At 44.1% G+C, this 20,602-nt stretch overlaps 1 protein-coding gene across 2 annotated transcripts in view; it reads left to right on the top strand.

The window, feature by feature from the left end:
* CASTOR2 (cytosolic arginine sensor for mTORC1 subunit 2) overlaps positions 1-20,602 on the top strand; it is a 144,824-nt gene that overhangs the window by 35,275 nt on the left and 88,947 nt on the right. The window contains exon 1 of one of the 2 annotated variants that reach the window (XM_042025881.1): positions 5,907-6,088. The exons of the other annotated variant lie outside the window; for it this stretch is intronic. The gene's annotated coding sequence lies outside the window, so the exon portion shown is untranslated. Of the gene's footprint in view, positions 1-5,906; positions 6,089-20,602 lie in introns of those variants that run through there. 2 annotated transcript variants of the gene reach the window in all.

A 20,602-nucleotide genomic window follows, 5' to 3' on the forward strand; every position in this document is an offset into this window, starting at 1 on the left:
CTGCTGCAGCGTGAGCCCCTCCCACGGGCACACAGCCCCCCAAAACTGCTGCAACTTGAGTCCCCCCCACGGGCACACAGCCCCCCAAAACTGCTGCAACGTGAGCCCCTCCCACGGGCACACAGCCCCCCAAAACTGCTGCAGCGTGAGTCCCTCCCACGGGCACACAGCCCCCCAAAACTGCTGCGCCGTGGGTCTCTCTTCCACGGGGTGCAGCCCTCCAAGGCCAGGCTGCTCCAGCCTGGGAGCGGGGCCCTCTCTCTCCACCAGGTCTCCCACTGGATCCCAGCCTCCTCCAGGCATCCCCCCGCTCTGGCACAAGCACCTCCCCCAGGGACTGCGGGTGGATCTCTGCATCCCATGTAGACCCAGGGGCTGCAGGGCACAGCTGCTCCACCATGGGCTGCACCACGGCCTGCAGAGGAATCGGCTCCAGCGCCTGGAGCACCTCCTCCCCCTCCTTCTGCACTGACCTTGGTGTCTCCATGTTGTTGTTCCTCACATGTTCTCACCTCCTCTGCCTAGAATCCAAGATCTTGTGACTTTGTTTTGATATTCTTCTTAAATATGTCATCACAGAGATGTTACCAACCTCTCTCATTGGCCCAGTTCTGGCCAGCAGCATGTCCATCTTCAGAGCCATCAGCTCTGCTGGACATGCACCTGCTTCCAGCAGCTTCCTCACAGCTTTGTGGCCCCCCTGCTACCCAAAACCAGGCTGTGCCAAACCAATACACAGAGTACAACAGAGGCAAATTATTCATGTGGAAAACCCCCAAAACCAGACAATAAACAACTGATTCCTCTGCCACAAGACTCTTTTTCCCCCCCACACACCCCAGCAATGATATGGGATGGTATAGAATAACTTTGAGTCCTGGCCATGCCCCCTCCTGGCTACTGCAAAAATGGACCCTATCCTGGCCAGAACAAGGACAAACTTCCTGAGGAAGGGCTTAATCCAAGGAGATTTGAAGGTGCTGGAAAAAGGAGACTACACAGCAATAGACAAAAGTGTGACAAAATCCGGGAAAATGAGACATGTTCATTTGCTCTAGCAGTTGTGATGGGATTTTCTTCCCCTTCAAAGTAAGCATTAAGATTTGCAGAGAGCATGAAGGTCTGGGTCAGAGCTGAGCCATAGCCAGGCACTTGGGTACTGAAATCTACGCTTTCTTCATTACTTCCAAAAATTAGAGTTGGCTTTAGGTTATCCTACCCCTCATCTCTTGCTTGCTGCAGGGTTTTCCTTTTCTTCTATCCTGCTTCCCATTGGCTTTTAATCTGTCTCCCAGTCTGATTGGCAGTAAGGTGTAGGGCTGAGATGCGACCACTGTTTTTTGCATCCCATGCATCTCAACAGACTGAGAGAGAACTGCTGAAATATAGGATGAGGTTTCCAAAAGGGATGCCTTCAATTGTCTGGTTAACAAGCACCATTTCAGGGAAGGAGAAGAAGGAGATAAGGATCTGTTTGTGATCAAGAGTTTTCCATGTTGGCCTGCTCCTATTTTGCTTGCAAGTGGGAAGTCTACCCTCAGCTGACGAATCTATGTTCAGGGTCTACTGAATATGATCCTCTCCCTCCATGAGAGCCAGACATTTAAGCAGAGTATACAACTAGGTGGTGTCTTAACTTTATGGTTAGTAGCTCCCAAAAACTGCAAAGAAGGTAAAGAAAGCTTATGTTCATCATTTGTTTTGCAGCGCAGAGTGAAGGATAGGTGAGAGATGTTGACATTAATATTTTGAGGGGTAGGGTTGGAATTGGTGTTTATAGCTACCTAGTGCCAACTTGCTTGATGAAAACTGTGTAAGATTTCCAAGAGCATCAGGAAACCCAGAGTAATGCTGGAAGAGGGAAAGGAAGCCAGCTGCTTTTTTATAGATCAAATTGCAAGAAAACTTGAGTTACTGTGCTGTTGTATTTATTACCAGTGACAGTGGGGTGGTGTGAAGTGTAAGCAGACAGATGCATCGCAAATGATGGCTGGAAGTCTCTTTTGGTATACAGACTAACTGACTGAGTGCCATCTAGATAATTTTAAGAAATGATCCCTTCCCTTTGCTAGGGTATTATGTTCTCTGTCTCCCAGACCAAGCAGTCTATAGCAGTTATGCGTAATGCACAATCCTTCAAAGCAGTGTGGAGCCTTTTGATCTGCTGCACCACAGAGCCTGCAGACTGTGCAAGGGGAAAACAGGCTGTGTGCATCGAAACACAGAGTAGTTTATGGTGTTCCTATCAGAGTGTATTAGAGTACAGCTTTTAGAAGTGCCCCAATAAAAACAAATACTGTTTTTGAGACATAATCACTGACTGTAGCAACATTGCTTAAATGTGTAACAACATATCTGGAGGGGGGGGGGCGTAAGAATTACATGGCTCATTCACTACACAGGTAGGAAAAATTGCTCTCCTTATGTGTTTCCTCTGTGGCTCAGCTGGGTTATTGTCATAACTAAATAATTTTCTACCAAAAAGGAGCCATTTTCCCCTATTGTAACTTTAAATACTGATTTGGAGGTGGAAGGGCAGCACTGAGATGCCTGTGGCTCTGTCGTGCCCATGATTTCTCCCAGCACAGGAGGGAGAGTCCCTGGCATAGTCTGGAGTGTAACATCCCCTCTGCTCCCAGCAGCAGCCTGGGGGGTGGTGCCAGCCTCTGCTGCTGCTCTCTAAGATGTGTCCACCAGCAAAAAGTGAGACACTTCTAGCATTCCCTGGGATGGGAACTTGGACTCCTGCTTTTTCTCTTTTTTTTTTTTCAATTTTTACTTCCTCAGGAGTAGATGTACTTAGTGGAAACAAACCTGTGAGAGATTGGAGGTGTCTGTGCAGCCCTCTTGGAGGGAGCAGCCGCCTTGGCACAAGGAAGTTGTCTGGACTGAATGGAGAAATGGTGGTGGCAACAAGCTGGGCTTTGTCTTTAGGCTATAAACAAGGACTCGCAAGTACGTTGTAAAGGGGAGAGCTTGGGTTAGTCTTTGAGCTGAGGCTTGGTTTCTGCAGTTTAGTTTCAGTGCTGCCACAGCTGCTTCACAGGTTTCAAGAGCAACAGCCCTTCTTTAGGCAGTGAAAACCTTCTTGAAGCCAAGTAGTGGTATTTTTGGCCTTAATTTCTCTGACTCCTTTTCCTATCTGCAAAGCAGAAAAATGTGCTTTTATCTTTACCCTTTCCTGCTGAGTCTGGCTAGATAAGAAGGTTGCTAGCAGTAAAGTCATGGCTTTGTATGCATGTGGGACACTTTTCCAGGCTGTGATCCTCCAGCCTTAGAGCATCAACAGTAAGCCAAGCCAAGAAGGCAGCTGCCTTCAGCACAGGGTTCTTGCAGTGCTGCTGCTGTCCCTGGTCGTTTAGATTTATTTGTGTGTTTTCCCCTTCTTTCTAATTATGCCGATACTGCTCAGCAGCTGTAGTCTGAGGAGAGGGGTAAGTGCTGGCTCTGCAGCTGACACCCGCCTGGTGCCTTGGCTGTGTGTCAGCAAAGGCCTGGTGCTAGCTGGGGTAGAGCTTGCCTTCAGTTGACCAAAAGGTTGTTTGGAGTTACCCACTAGATAACACCCTGAAAGTGCACCAAAAATGGAAACAAAACAAACAAACAAACAAAACAAAACAAAAACAAAAAAAAGAAGAAGAAGAAAAGTATTTACCTGGTTTCTGTGGCAGGAACTACCTGGCAAATGACCAAGAATTTGTGAGGAGGGCTTCCCTGAGGATTGGGATCTGCCGTAGTGAAAAGCCTCCCCCCAGATGAATGCTTGGGCAGTTCTGGGTAGGTGATACTGTCCTGACTCCTGGTCCTAAATTGCCTGTTGTGTGCCTGTATGTGTTCTGTAGTTTTCCCACATCTGTTTCCAAGAAATTCTGGATGTGCTGGTTTCACAGGAACCTGCTAGGTGTCCAGTCTGGGGGAGCATCAGAAGATGGTCTTGGGAACTTTTCTTGTTGAGAGTCCTTCATCCTTCATCTCCTGAGACCCAGCTCCAGTGTGATATTGGCACTAAAAGAGACCTGGACTGAGTGATGAAATAGTCTTTTGGACCTTAGGGTATAAATTTCAGAATTCATTTAACAATTTATCACTCTTCTGATTCTGCAGTAAAGCCTGCTTTGTTTTTTAAATAAACAAAAAAATAATGTCTCATGACTCTGTTTCCATGGGTCACTGTCCCAATTCAGGAGCTCTTGAATTTACTTGATAGCCGCTTGCCATTTCCATTTCCAGTGGTCGGAGTGCAGCATCATGGTAAGAGCATTGTACTCTGTGGAGCAGATATGAGAGTGAAGGGGTGGGATGTCTGAGTTGAGCTCAGATGTGGCATCTAGAATAATGTTAAACCTGACTCTGATCTGGTCTCTGGAAGTAGGTTTTATGCCTGTTTTCATGTGTGAAGATGAAAGTGATGAAGTTAAGGACAATTTACACCTGTTTGCTTCAGGGAGATGTGAAGATCTATTTGTAAAATCCTTTCACGTACAGTGCATGTCCTGAATTGCTGAGTGTCAGGAAGTGATGGGAAACAGGCTGGTGAAAGGCCTGGTGCATGATGCTGCATTGTTGTTGGGGAAGGGGGGGGGGAAGGGGGGGAGGGCGAGGTGTCGGCATTTGGAGCCCCATTTTTCCCTGGCAGCAACAGACACAAATTATTCCCTGCTCTGGTGATTGCAGGCTATTTGCCAGCATAGAGCTTTGTACTGAAATCTTTGGGCTGGCATGCAGTAATTGGTCGGGTTTTAATTTGTTTCCTTTTTTTAAACAGTACTTCAAATGGTGCAGCTTTGCCATGGGGTTATAATTACATAAGCCATAGAAATGTACTTCAATGGCCAGTAAAATGACTTTGTTTTTCCCAGTAGTTTAAGCTTGCCATTTATTAAGTTGCTGAAGGAATATAATTGAAATTCATTGGGGAGTTTAATTTTATCAAACCCTCTATAGTTTCCTGCTTTTTCTTTGTCTCTGTGCATTTGGGTTGCCTGCAAATGGCTCATTCACTTTCATAAAGGAGTTAGCACAACTGTGCAGCTGTGTAAGGAGCCAGCCCCTGGTCCCCGCCCCATGCTTCTCAGCATGCCCAAGTATTGACATAAACATGTGCAGAAGTGGCCTTTAAGTATTTCAGTTAGTAGAGAAGTTTTATATTTTTATTAATTTTACTGCAGTCCTTTATTCTACTTTGAGCATAAACAGACACCTGAGGTCTAATATAGTCCAGAAGATTTTAATGACTGCTCTGGGGATGCTCCTGTCATGCTGACTGTTGCTGGGAGATGGCTGCTGCCCTGCAGCCCTGTCAGGCTTTATGGTCAGCAAGAAACTTGGTTTTTATTGCTTTAGGACTTTTCAGCTCTGTAGTGCACAGTTCCCAAATGGGAGGCTTGCCTGCTGGTTCTGTAGGTGTCAGGTTGTTCTGGGGTCTGCCCCCAGCTTAGTGTGGAGGGCTTAGCCAAAAAACAGTGCTTTGCACTGCAGAGTCCTCTACGAGGAGTGCTTGGTCCCCTGCTACATCTCCCTTTCCTGCACAGCCCTGGGTTCTTCTCTGTGTGTCCCACAAGACCCTGCACTAGGTCCCCCTGTCAGCCCCTGTGATTTACCTTTCTTCCCAACATGCAAGTTGTGAGCCCAAATGATTCTTTCTGGCACTCTGAAACTGAGAGGGAGGAGTCAGGGGACTTGTGCTTCTTAGATGTGGCAGGCGTCCTCCACCGGGATTTCTATAACCAGTAAATCCGGGGAGGAGTTAAAGCACTGCTTGTCTGATCTGAAGACATGAACTAGCAAGAACCTTCTCCACCAGCTCCTGCTCTGCGGAAAATCCTGTCTCGACATTACAGCCTGAATGGAGATCTGCCGTCTGTCACTGTGTGGCTGTCCAGGATTTTAGGTGTGGTGGCTCTGGTGCTGTCCAGGACGTTAGTGTGCTCCTTGTGCGTGCTACCTTATCTACAGCAGCTCAGTATGCGCTCACCGCTATCCCCATGGAAACGCAGCCACTCTCTTTTCTATGCATGATAGTGCCTAACCTGGATTTTCATGCTTTTGGCAGTCTTGTTCCTTAAACCAGTGACTTTAGCTGTGAAAGGTGAGCATGTGGGGAAGGACTTGGTTATCAAGATCTGGGCTCTTGCTTTAATTCTTTCACTAATGGGCTTCAGGTACTCAGTTTTCACTCTGACTCCTTGCAAGCGGGGAGGGCAGAAGGGTGAACACTGTCAACGGGTTCAGTTCTGCTCCACAGTCTGAGTTGCAGGCTTGGGGGAAGGGTTACTGTGTTACCATGTGGGTTTTTTTGCATAAGTTGGACTTTTGAGTGATGATAAGAATTATTCTCTGGTTTGACTGAATTGGTCCTCGCTGCTTTCCTCATTTCCTCTGCAATTCCTCACTTGAAAAGAACAGGCTGACGGGCTGTTAGCATGGGCTGAGCCCAGCAGGACATACATGCTTCTCTGCAGTGTGATCTCTCTGCCTTTTCTTTTAATTAAACTTCAGCATCTTCTGATTGTTTTCTAGTGATTGTACTCCACTTTGGTGAACCCATCCTTGACAAGGCTCAGCCTGCAGTTTGCACCAGAGCTTCTGTACTTTTTGGCAGTGTCATAATGCCAGTCCTTCTCAAACTTTTTTCTGAAGCAGATGTGAAAGGGAGCTCACAGAGCAGAGACTGGCCTAAGATCACACAAGAAAACCTAGAATAATACTGCAGGCAGCTTTGAATTCTCAATTTTGATCTGTAAAACATGGCAGGGGAAGTATCTTCCTTGAGTCTTGTAAAGGTAAGTGCATCAGGGGCAGTTCAGAGAATTAAGGTATTTCAGTTCTGTTGACCATATAAACACACTGTATTTCAGGCTTGGGGATGCTACACAATCCCCAGATCCTTGTCACCTCAAAAGACCCAACTGCTGTGTGTCTGCTGTAGCTGTAATTAGAGTAAGGTGGATTTTAGGAATATGTTTTGTTTGAGGCTACTGCTTTAAGCAAAACTGTCTTCTGGGTCTGTGCAGAGCAGAGAGGAAATTTGGAGGGGGATATGCAATACCTTGAAGTTTTCTGCTTACTTAGTAACTTAGGCTTGATTTCCACATTTGAGATGTAGGAAAAAACTGAATTCAATACTCGGCGATGGTTGGGGGTGGAGGGAAGGGCTTGTTAAGCAACCTTTTTCTCTGTAAAGTAAGATCTCCGTGTCAGTTACAGGGAGATTTGTTGCACCATTTAGAATAATGCTACAGTTAAATCATGCTTATGATGAGCCCTGGGATGTCAGGGACATGAACACAGTGAAGCTGTTCCTCTATTCCATTCTATGCAGGAGGTTATTTGGGAATGTTGATAACCACGGGGATCCCTGGCCACCCATGGCTGGGTTGCAGTGGCTTTGTGCTGTGTGGCTTTATCTACTGGACTGTTTGAAATCAGGAATAAAATTCTAACATGTGAATGTTCAAATTACTGCTATGTTAGCACTGCAACACTGAGCAGGTTGTTTCTACAGAGGTGCTGAGCCATTGCAGCTCCAGCTGCTTGCAACAGGAATTACCAGTAGCTCAGCACTTTGGAAGCTGCTGAAGGACTTGCAAGCAGATGTAGATGACTGCTGCTAGCAGTGAAGTTGAAAACACTGGCCTGAATTTCCATGGCAAAGGAATATAAATTAATAGCAAGAAATTAGGCAGGATGGAGAGAGGGAGAAGTTCATTATAGCCATAAATGTTATGGGAAATTAACTGTTTCTTCATGGCTATTCTTAGAGTAGCAAATCAGCCAGTGTAAACTTGCAGTAGTGTTAAATCATGCATGGTGATTTGATGCTTGGGAGTTGAGTGTGGCTGGCTGGTAGCTTGGTATTGTATTGATCTTATTTGATGGGATTGTTCCAGCCCACTGAATCACAAGCTTTTGCTTCTGATTTACCCCCACGTCCCAGGTCTGGCCAGGACAGGGTTAATTTTTGCAGTAGCCAGGTGGGGGCATGGTCAGCACATGGAGATTATTCTAACACCACCTCACCATTGCAGGGGAGGCGGGAGGGGTCCCCTGGGGGTCTGGCAGAAGTCAGGTATTGCTGGGCTCTGTGTGGTGACCAAATCACAGGGGGAAGCGTTTGCCTCCCTGGTACCCTGTTATTAATATTGCTGCTGTTACTGTTCATTTCCTTACTTCACTACTGTTTTCAGGAATTTTTTCTTATCTTAGCCCCTGATCTTTACCTTTTGTGCCTCCATTTCTCCTCTCCAGCCCCCTGCAGGGTTGGGGGGGAGGTGTGAGCAAGCAGTGCATGGTTTGAAGTGTTCCAGTGGGAATACTAAATTGGGGAATACCATTCCTAAAATACAACACCCCACCTCCACAATGGCCTAATCCTCTTCTCATTTAAGTTGGTGACAAAATTCTTGTTCTTCATGTACACAATTAAGTTACTAAGAAAGTATCCTTTCTTACCTTTGTGTTACCTGCAAGAACTGTTCTGATTGAGTTTGCAGTAGGGAACAGGGAGAGACTCCCAACTTTCGGTCTCTTGTGTCAGACAGGACTTTCCCTGTTGAATTCACCCAGAGCACAGATGTGCAGAAAACATGTTGTTAACCAGGAGTGGGGCAGTTCTGATCTTGCAGGGCAGTGAACCTTTGTCACTGTAAAAAGTAAGAGGGCTTTTTACTTGGAGACTGCCTTGATACTGCCCTGCTCGGACTGTCATGTGTGCCAGCACCGTGTCAAATATGAGCAAGATGGGGCTAGCAGGAAACCTGGAGTTTTCGAGAGCACTGCCTGCTCCTGGCATACCTGAGGGAGAAAGTGTATAGGTGAGCACTTGGTGATAGAATAGTCTTTGTTCCAAAGCAGCAGTATCCTCAGAAATGCCACAATATATGCCTTATTTTCCTCTTTTTTTGAAAGCTGAGAGGTGGACAGTTGGATGTATTGGGAGCACAAGACAGTGATTCTCAGTGTGAAGGCTAAGTCTGGCACTACAATGAGGTACAATAGAGCATTATAATTTCTACTAAAAAATGCAATAGTTAAATTTTAAAGCCATAATTGAATATACTTGTAAGCGCTTATTGCATCTACTGCCATTTTCTCTTCTCTCCTTCTTGTTTGTTTTTTTTGCCCATTGCTCTGCTTTTTGCACACAAGTGCATAATTCTCTCTGCAGGCTTTTTTTTCAGCACATACAGCTGTGAGTTGGCCTGCACATCAGTCTTCTCTTACCTAGGGAAATACTTCAGCTCATGTAGATCTGTTCCTTCCATCAAGAGAGTCATCCTCTTCAGAGACCTTCAGGTCATTTAAAAGAAAGAAATATCTTCAAGTACTTTTCCAGAATCTTCACTGCTAATTGAATACTCCCTCAAGGAATTATTTGGTAAATGATAAAAACAGTGCTGAGGACATGGAAATGCTCATGGGTGGTCAAGCACAGGAATGGGTTAGTTGTTCTGTGGGGACATATTAGTGTTTGCTCTCTCCCCTCCTTGCTCTTTCAGTAAATTCTTCCTTTCTGGTGTGAGATAAGAACTAGGGCTGTTGAACCAGACTTGGTTCTGGTTGAATATAAACAAGAAGCAGTTTTCTCCACATACACACAGAAACTGGCATCCTGGTTTTGAGTTGTGGGGTAATGCTTCAGGACCCTTCGCCACACCTGTGAAGTCTAGCTGAGCTGCTTCATTTAAAAGGGGCTTTTTTCCTTTTTTTAAATGGCATGTGATTACATTAAAACTTCATCTGTTTTTAGCTACATCAGCATCAAGGCAGTCATTTGATAATCAGAAAACTGTACAAATTTGATAGCGTGGCACAACAGCAAATTGCTGCCATTTGGTGGAAGCATAGTGGGGAGCGTTGCTTTCACTGCTGCTACCTCGCTTCTGTGCCAGCAATTTTTAAGTTGTTGGGATGGGATGGGATGGGATGGGATGGGATGGGATGGGATGGGATGGGATGGGATGGAAGCGGTCTGAACACATGAGGGACAATAAAATGACAACAGTCCCTGTGATTAATTGGATATCTTTGTACTTGGTTCTTGTTTAATAATACACCAAGGCTATGCTTCTCTTGCTTCTTCTCTGCGTGTTGAAATTGTCTGATGCTTAAAATATGACCCCTTATGTGTAATCTTGCCTTTGTGTTTGTAACAGGAGTTAAGTTGGTGACAGTATTTGGTCCAAACTGTGGGCTTCTGACCTATGTCTCACCTTTTATTTCTTTTTCTAGCAGCTGAGGCAACTGATATTATTTAAGTTGGTAATAATATCTGAAGCATGCCTGGAAATATCTGATAAATGGCTTAATTCTTTTGATAAAAGAGTGAGGCAGAGAAAAGTAGAGCACAGTGTAAAGTTTATTAAATGGCAGAGCACGTTTAATCTTCCCACCCCACAAATTGAAGCCAGAATCCAGCATTTGTAATCAACAGTGTCTCCACAGCATCCCTAAAAACTGATTTGTCTTTGCCACAGCAGATTGGTTTTTTCTTTCTCAGATGGACATAATGGGTTGTTTGTTCTTTCTCTTTGGACATCTGAGTAATATGTGCATAAACCCACCTACCTCTGTGCTTCAAAATCATGGAAATCAGCAAGTTGCACAGCTACCCTTTTTGACAGTATGGTAGCATGCTGTAAGTGCTAATATTCATTAATATGCATTGACAACTGCTTGTGTTTGAAATGAGGTATTCTACAGCTTCCAGTTAAATGACAGATGAACATAAAGAAGTTGCATCTTGAGGGACAGGTATGTGAACACTTAGAGCATGTACATGAGCTTTCATATGCCCACTGTTGAACACTTCTCTCCTTATCACTTTCCCCATGCCTTGCCTTCAGTGCACTTCATTTTATTGAACTTTAAGGATGATTGCAAACTTCATGAGAGCTAAATTGAAGTCTTGATTAGCTAGGTTGTCATAAACTACTACCTGAGTTGTAGCAGCAGAACCAATAATGTGTTACTCAAATTACATATATTTTATATTTTCTGGCTTTTCTCCATGATTTTAGTGCTTTGCCATTTCTATTGGTGATATCATCAATTATCATCTGAAAAATAAAATAAATTGGCTCATTTACTGCTGCTGGGTGAAAGACTTGCCTGTGAATTTACAGTGCTTCCCCACAGCTGGTAAGTTCAGAGGTACCTGAGATGTTGATGTGGTTTTTTTGTACTTGGATTTTTCACTGGAAAAAATGGATGGAAAACAGCAGACAGCCCAAAATACTGCATTGAATGCATGTTGAAGCCATAAGCTGCATCGAGGAGTCCCAAGTCCCAGTGCTGCCATTTCCATTAGATTTCTGCTGTTACTTGCAGGTAAAGATCCAGGCTTGTCCTGGCAGTTTGAACAACCATGAGCACCTACGTACACACTTCTACTCCTGTGGCTGTTTCAGTTTTCACTCCAGCTTTCTTGGACATGTTTTTATCTAGGCAGAAATTGAATGTAGTATTTGCCTGTCCCCGTGCTTGAAAGAAAAAAACCCTTCCAGTCATAGACATAAAGTCAGGGAGGAATGCAGGAGCGAGCACTGCATTCTTATTTTGTGGGGCTGTTTTCTTAGAGTAGAGGAGCTGGCCTTTTCCCAAGGGAACAAGGCTTCCCTTCACATTTACCTCTTGGGAACAAGAGCTCTCTCACACACTAAAGCATCTAAAATGGAATAATACCTTTTTTGACTTTTTTTTTTCCTCACTAAAGCCACAGGACTTTGTTCCAGAGAGCTCAGCACCTGTATGTGCAGTTGCTTTCCCACACTTGAGGTTCTGGTCTATTTGGAATTGATGTCAAAATCTGTGGGTGTGTAGGACAAAGATCAGTCAGGACAATGTCTCCTTTTGGCCCTCAAAACCCATCTTTGGAGGACTAGCATTGGTGAAACTGCTGTGAGGCTGTATTTGTCTCTGAGGTACACAGCTGAAAAGATAAAGCCACTCTAAATGAAGCCTGAAATAAATCTGCATTGTTGTGTCAGGTAGTAAAAGAGAATGCTGGCCTCTGTTGACAAAGCAGATTGGTCTTGTAGCACCTGTGTGATCCAAAGGGTGAAGCATGTCCCTTGCAAAGCAAAAATGTTTTCTCTTCTTCCTTTGAGGTTCCTTGTCTCTGATGTCTCCTTTTATTGTGGGATTTTTCTAAACAAATACCTTAGAAAAGAGTCCTTGTATGCTGTAAGCTGTATAAGTTCTGTCCTCTCCAAAGCCAGCAGAGTAACAGGATAAACCAGTGAGACTGATTTGGCTGATTCCTCATGGTCAATTGTACACGTAGTTCCTAAAGGCTTGACTTTGCAATACTACCCATAAGTGGTGCAGAGAGAGTGCCCTTTCTTGGGAATCCAGCTTTTACTAAATGGCTCATTGGATACAAAGGTTGCAAGACTAGTAAAAGCAGGAAAATTCTGAATCTTGCATTAGTTTTACTGATCTGTCTAGTGGTGCAGATGTGAATTGACATAGAAGGTTGTAAATGGTGTTTATCTAAGACAGAAGTAAATTATTTTCTTAGGAAGATGAGTGAAATTTTCCTTACCTGTCTTGCCTGCTATGGAATGGAATTGCTCATGAGCACGAGCATGAACACAAACATGAGCTGAGGGAAAAGTAACAATACTAGATTCAATCATGTCTTGAAATAAATTTAAAAATAAAACTGTTAGCTTCATACTTATATTTAGCATGTCCATTTAGTCCATCTTGAATATATCAGAAACTGATGCAGAGGAATGAATAAGAAAGCATAGCACAAATTAGTGCAGGATGACATTGTTCCATGTGTAACAGGAGAGCGTTTGGCACCATGAGCTCATTTTGATCTCACTTGTTGTGTCTTCTGCCTCCTACCAGTTTGGAAAAGAGGTGGAGCTGTGCCTGAATGCAATTAACTCAATATGTATGATCCGTGGTTTACTCAAAGTTTATCAAATGTATTTAACTTTCAAGAAAGCAAGGATTGCTTAGAAGTTTCCCTCTCCTACTGTCTCTGCTCAGTGATTCACTGGGTCTAGAAATTATAACAGCTCCAGTGAAGTCCCTTCTCATCTTACTGGGGAAGAGATCCCGTGGTACGGTAGCACCTTGGATGGAAAACAGAAGTTCTCCATGCTTACAGGGTGAGACTTTGACCCAGGTGCGAAGGAGCTCGGTTCATTTTGGTTACTCATATGAGTTTTCAGAGGTACTGAAGTGCCTGACTCCTTTTCCACTTCTCTTGAAGCAGGGGGTGCTTTGGAAACCTCACAGTAATCAACCCTGCCTACCTTTGAAAGTCTGGCTGCTGAATTTTAATGTGGAAGTTGTCTGGCTGGCAAGTAATTGTGGAAAAGCCCTGCCATCAGTGAGGCAGAAGCAGCAGCTCTAACCTGATTTTCCCCGTACATCAATGACTAAGAAGTACCATCCCCCAGTCTGATTTCTGGGAGGTTCTCCTCAAGTCTTGTTTGCTTGGTGCCTTACAGCTAATACACAATGCTGAAACCTGAAATTAGTTCAGCTGTGTCAGGGCTAACAGATGGCCATTTCCAAGGAGAAGATACTGAGCATTCTGTACAGATTTTGTAGTGTGATGAAAATCCAGGTTAACAGAAACAGCCGAAAGTGAAGGCTGAATTATATCATATTCCTGAGTCATCAGCTATTGATGCAGAAGGTCCTGCTACACTTTTGTGGTGATGCTGCTAAGCAGCATTTCCAGCCCTCTGGGCAAAGACATCAAAGGATAGTGAAGATAAAAACAGACCACTGTTGACTTTGAGAAAAATGTTCTATTTATACAGGCAGATGTTGAAGTAACTGAAAACTTTAGGACTGCTTTAATGAAAGTTTGGCAGTCCTCAACTTTCAAAAACTCATACCCAGGCTTGCTTTCTTTCCTCCAAAATCACAGAGCTGGCTTTGAGTGCCCTTGCTTCTTAGCAGAGGAAAGCTTTTTCCAGAGTGAATGAAGAGCTCTGGGAGCAAAGCAAGGTCTGCTGTAACCTGGGAGGGCAGGAGGGTTGGCCGAGCCATGACCTTTGCAAGAGACACCCCTCAGTCATGCCAATCTCTTTCTCACATGGACATTTGGGCTCCTGATACGTAGGCTGCTGTGTTTGGGTCAGGTCTGATTCCCTTCTAGGGTGGTCCCCAACTCATGCTCTGGAACAGCTCTCTCCCACAAGTATGGCCATCCATGTGCTCTTCCCTTGGCTGGTGACACTCACTATTGGGTTTTCGAGCCACTTCAAGCAATTAATATAAAGAAACACCACAGATTTATGGGGATTTCTAAACCAGGCAGGATTCTGGCTTGCAAAGCCTGCCCAGGCTATATTTCTCTGTTGAAAATGAGCAGCCAAACTAGTAAAGCTGGTTTCCTTTTGCTTTCTCTTGCAGTGAGACTCTCTGGAGTCTAGCATGGTGTGAGCTCTGAGGTTTCCTGTAGTTGAGACATGCCTCTTGTGGATTCTAGACAGGCTGGATAGGTGGGCCGAGTCCAACAACATGAAGTTTAACAAGTCCAAGTGCCTAGTGCTGCACTTTGGCCACAACACCCCCCTGCAGCACTACAGGCTGGGAACAGAGTGCCAGGCAGAAAGGGACCATGGGGTACTGATTGACAGCCGACTGAACATGAGCCAGCAGTGAGCCCAGGTGGCCAAGAAGGCCAACGGCATCCTGGCCTGTATCAGGAATAGCGTGGCCAGGAGGACCAGGGAAGTCATTCTTCCTCTGTACTTGGCACTGGTGAGGCTGCACCTTGAGTGCTGTGTCCAGTTCTGGGCCCCTCAGTTCAGGAAGGACGCTGAGATGCTCAAATGCATCCAGAGGAGGGCAGCAAGGCTGGTGAAGGGCCTGGAACACAAGCCCTGTGAAGAACAGCTGAGAGAGCTGGGGTTGTTTAGCCTGGAAAAAAGGAGGCTCAGGGGAGACCTTATCACTCTGTCTGAAAGGTGGTCACAGCCAGGTGGGGCTTGGTCTCTTCTCCCAGGCGACCACTGACAGAACGAGAGGACACAGTCTTAAGCTGCACCAGGGGAAGTTTAGGTTAGACATCAGGAAAAAATTCTTCACTGAAAGAGTGATTGGGCACTGGAATTGTCTGCCCAGGGAGGTGGTGGAGTCACCATCTCTGGACATGTTTAAAAAAAGCCTGGACCTGACACTCAGTGCTATGGTTTAGTTGATGAGGAGGTGTTAGGTCATAGGTTGGACTTCATGATCTCAAAGGTCTTTTCCAACCTAGTTCATTCTGTGATTCTGTGATTCTTTGCTATCTAATAAGGTTTGTGCTCGCATTATGGCCTTTTCCCCATAGCTATAGCAAACAGGCTTTCCTCTTTATCTAGCACCCATTTTAGTGAACCTTGTTTGAATTTAGTACCTTTGAAATCTGCAACTCTGACATTTAACAGAAATTAAGCAACAGGTCAAAAACTTATATGGAAGGAACAAGTAGCATAGTGTGTTTCCATTAAAACTGCCTTTCACTTTAAAACTAGGCCCAAAATAGGGGATCTGTCAGCACTTCTTTCTCAAATTTTCCTTGTCCTGTCTTTTCAAGAGAGTGTTCATCTCTTCCCTGCTTCACTTGTTGCTGAGCAATTGAACAGCAAAAAAAAACAAGTAGTCTTCTCATCTTAATAATACCTTTAGTTTCTTCAGTAGGTCACTGCTCCTCTTCCATTCCAGGCAGCTTCAGTGACTCATGGCTTGGCCCACCTGCCTGCAAGCAGCTCCCTGGCTTAGAGCCACTTCGCCACTCTCAGCAGCTGTGACATCACTGGAGGAACACCTTGGTGTGTGATCCTGGATCATGCTTCAGCTGCTAGGAATACACTGAAAATTTCTCCAAATGCCTCCTGGGCATCCAAACCCCCTATTGAGGTTAAATAGGGGAGTATAGTTATAGGGAAGACAGAAATTAAAAATTCACATTCCCAAAACATTCACGTCATTTTGCCAGATCAGCAGGAGACAGCAGTGCATAGACATTCCTATCACTCTTGTCACTGCTCCATCATGGACCAGACTCTTGACCCCACATTCATAGGGAACAGCACCTGAATCCATGGGTGAAATTGTAGTTTATGGTGCAAAATGCTCTTTGGGCAATTTGACGTGATAGAATTTGACTGCTTTGTACGTCAGAGGGTCATTCTGCAATTAATGGAACTGCTTCTTCTACCAGTGGAGAAAAAAGGCAAAGAACTTGCTGGCAAACAAATGAATGGTAAGGTCCCTCTCTTGAATTTATTCAGTTCTTTGAGGTATAAATGTATTCTTGATGACCAGAGAAATCAGTCATTCCGCATTAGGAAGCTTGGTTGATGTCTTCAGCACACCTTTATGTAGTTCTGTGTAAGTGGTTTTAGAAAAAACTTAGAGGGAAAAATAGGATGTGGTTTAACACAGAAGCACTTAATTATGTTTTTGTGTTACTACTTAAGGAAATTTTAATTGTACAGATATGTGAAAATAAGTTACTTCATCCCTCCAGAACACCCCTGGTGTGACATTCATCACTGCCATACTGCTGTGACTTGTACCACACCTGAATTTTAATCATTGTATTGTTATGTTCCAACTTGATATCTCTCTTACTGTCACAAGATCAAATGTGTTTAATTATGGAACAGGATCCTGCTGAGATTTACAGATAGTGCGTGCCCCAAGGATGTTGCATCTGAGCTTTGTGTCGGCTCACCTCCTTAGCAGCCTCCATCATCTGTGCAATTTCCCATCCCCACCAGGAAGGTGGTGAGGAAAGAAGGGCTGCTCAGCAGAGCTTAAGCAGTGGGAGAAGATGCATCAAGATGGGGCCAAACAGACCAGGATTGTGTATTGAGATATTCTGCATCAAGAATAATAGCAAACACTTGAGATTCGGACTAAGATGGACAATACCGGAGTCTGAGGTCTTGTCTATGATAATGCACTGGAATAACAAAGGAGACTCTCAGCTTGGCAACTGGGCACACTGTCATAGCCCAGTGGAGAAGGCTTTTTGAACTTTTAACCTTCCAGTGAGATTTGAATCTTGGCACTGAGTGAAGGAAACTTTGTGCAATAACCACTGGATTTCTTAATACCTTGCCTGTTGCTCGTCCTTTTGATTCCTAAGAGCTTTGAAGATCAGAGGGTCATTTATGATAATTTTCTGTTCTTTGAGCAGCTTTCACCCCCTTACTCCTTGTTCAAAAGCCCCATGTTGTTTATTTACTAATATATGTCAGTAGGAAAAAATGGTGACTTAGCCAATTAATTTCTGCCACAACAAAGTCTGCAGACTGTGTCTCCAAGCATAAGCTTGACAGTAAAGCCTTGGACTCAGCAAAACAGAAGTTGTCTATATTGAAAGAAGAGATCTATCTTTCCCAGGCTGTCCTGCACTGTCTGTTGCCCCTGACAGTCAAGCCCTGGTTTCAGACAGTTTTCTTATAAATCCTCCAAGTGCTATCTGGGACAGAAGCACAGGCAGCAGTTGTTTGCAGAAACCTCCTGGAACTGCTGCTGCACGCTCTGGTTACTGAAAGTGAGATCCTGCTGGAGACCTGTGCACCATGTCAGACCAAATTAGGTGCAGATCCCTAGTTATGCTAGAAAAATCTTACTCATATTTCTCCTCTGTACAGAACTGAATCTTATTATTCAGGTCATTATTTCCTTTGCCAGCTTTTCTGCTACTGCTTGGATTGATCTGTGGATGAAGCTGGCAAGGTGCTGTGATCCTGCTGTCCTGTGGGCCTGTGCTTTTCTCTCCTCACTGCTCTCTCACTGTGTTGCGTGTGCAGGCAATACCTGGTGGTTTTGTTTCTGTTGTTTTGTGCTGTGACAAAAGCCAAATGTGTGTTTGAAAGCAAAGTTCATATATTGCTGAAGGCTGTGCTTCCTTTATCCTCAGCATAGTTTAAAAATATTCTTTAACTGTTACAAACTGTTTATTCTAGTGGAGAACTTACTGGAAGAGCACTAAATGTTAAGACCTGTCTGGGCTGTGTGAGGCCAGAGTGAATATCTACTTTTGTGCTCTGTCCTGTAAAGATGAGATGCAATAACCTGATTTTGATACTCACTTTTTTTAGAAAGTACTTTGAGGTCTCCTTATGAAAAGCAGCAAACAGAAGCCAGGTGGAATTGTGCCTTTCTAAGAGTCTTTTCACCTCCCTGTCAGGTCCACTCACAGCCTAGCTAAAAAATTTGCATTCTTTAGTTCTTATTCCATCTGTTATTGTTTCAGTTCAACATTTTACTTAGTTTTGTATGTTTTTCTAGGGTATTCAAGTGTTTTCTGTGACCTAAATATATTTTTAAGACAAAGCTTTCTGATGGTGAGACAGGGAGAACTCACTGAGAGCAGCCCTGTGGAGAAGGGCTTGGGGTGGATGAAAAGCTGAGCATGAGCCAACAATGTGCTGATGCAGCCCAGAAAGCCAGCCTTATCCTAGGCTGAATCCAGAAAGGAGTAGCTAGCAGGTCGAGGGAGGGGATTCTCCCCCTCCCTTGTGAGTACCTGGAGTACTGTGTCCAAGTCCGGGGCCTCCAACATCAGAGGGATGTGGAGTTGTTGGAGTGAGTCCAGAGGAGGTCATGGAGATGCTCCAAGGGTTGGAGTCCCTCTGCTCTGGAGCCAGGCTGGGAGAGCTGGGGGTGTTCACCTGGAGAAGAGAAGGCCTTAGAGTCTTAGAGACCTTAGAGACCTTTCCAGTGCCTAAAGGGGCTTATAAATAAGGGATTTTTTTATATGGTCAGATATGGATAGGATGAGAGGGACTGGTTTTAAACTAAAAGAGGAGAGATGTGAAGGTCTCTTGCAAACCAAACTATTCTGTCGTTCTGTGCTGCTAATCACTGATATTTGCTGGCTCTGGAGATGGGAAAATTGTACCAGGTGAATCAGGCTATGAGCTTGCACTTTGCATTGTGCCTTACGCTACCCAAAGTCCAGGACTGCATCTCACCTGAAGTTTTGTCATTTATTCTGATTGTGGTTTGTCAGTAAAACAAACTTTTCACTGGAGTCTTTATGAAGCATTAAACAAACTTTAGGGTATTCACTCAGAGGAATCAATAAATAAGCTTTTGTCCTATGATCATGCTTTGAAGGGTTTTGAAATAACAATGACAGAAAGGACTCATGCAGGCAATGAATGAGAACCCTGGTCTGTAGCTGTAAAGTGTGTTTCAAATCCTGATTTCAGTGGAAGCAGATTGTTAACATCAGCCATATCCCTCAATTCACAGGGCTGTGTTTTCCCTTAGATCTATAGATTCTTACATTTTACACAGGTCTGTTATTCTGGAATCCTATATTGCTAAAGTAATTCAGTTAAAAAATACAGAACTGAGGTGACAAAAGAACCATATACATTATAGATTCAGCTTACTGAAGTTTTGACTTATTTTCTTTCCAAGCTGGACACTGTTGATGTTGGATGCTTGAGCTCCTGGATGCCTGAGCTGGTTGCATTTTTCCACAGCAGGGGAACATACCCTTTGGAGCTTTTCAGCCCAGGCAGTGTGGCATAAGCCTGCAGGTGTCAGTGCTAGAGGTGTCAAAGTATCTTATCTTCCTTTTATTGAGTCATCTGATCGTTTCAACTTTTTTATTGATGAAAATTAAAAGCAATATCTGACAGCTTATTTTCTGTTGTGTCCACTTGCCCCCTTGCTGGCTGGAAGGAAACATGAAGTCAGAGCATTCCCAGGCATGGAGGGATGGGGTGTTGGCATTGCCCAGCATTACCCTTATTTGGTTTTGGTGGGCCTCAACACAGCTGCACACAGAGGAAGATCCAAGACCATTACTCATTAAGTTTTCATACTTTGGAGATGTCTTTTGATGATGCAGCCTTATATTGTTGTGAGAGTATTTGTTCTTCCCCAAACCTTTACAATAGGAAGATTGTGTAGTTTGGTTGTAGTTTTTTTAATCTTGGCGACTGATTTCACAATTTTAATTTTCTGTAAATCTTTGACAGCTGTTACTTTGTTGTTTTAATTTTCTCAATCTATTTGAATACTTAGCCTGCACAGCACTTGGTGAGGACAGGACATAAATACATAATTACAGCCTGCTGGACCTTCATAAGGCCTGGTCATTTTGCAGTCTTTGGCTGTTTCCAGAGAATATGTTTAGGGACTCTGTTGGTTACTGAAGCATCTCTTCTTCCCTTTTCTCATTCTCCCCTTCTCTGTGGAAAAACAGGTAATGCAGGGAGACATAAAATTAAATGGGGATTAGAATTTCAGGAGAAGTGGTATTTTAAATGGTGCTGCATTTGATTCATTTATGCTTTAACGCAAAGGCAAGGGAAAATCTGCTACTTAAAGTATTAAAATCTGCAAGGGGCATGGCATTTCCTTTAACTTCCAAAATACCTATCCAGTCGAAGACAAGTGGAAATAGATGTTGTCTGTTCCCCTCAGGGTCTCACTTCAAACTGTCTTAGTTTCTTGCTACCTCTGTTTGTGGAAGGGTTGTCCAAGCATTATAAATGCATTGGATTGGTTCCCATAGACTTTAAATGCCTCTTTAAAACATAGGCTGACCGCAGCTATTTAGGTGCTTTTTAGTTTGACTAAGATGACATTAGTACTGATTTCTAACAGC

Source organism: Corvus kubaryi, unplaced genomic scaffold (assembly GCF_017639235.1).
Source record: "Corvus kubaryi isolate FWS band 111438036 unplaced genomic scaffold, C.kubaryi_AGA036_p1.0 37284, whole genome shotgun sequence".
Classification (NCBI taxonomy): domain Eukaryota; kingdom Metazoa; phylum Chordata; class Aves; order Passeriformes; family Corvidae; genus Corvus; species Corvus kubaryi.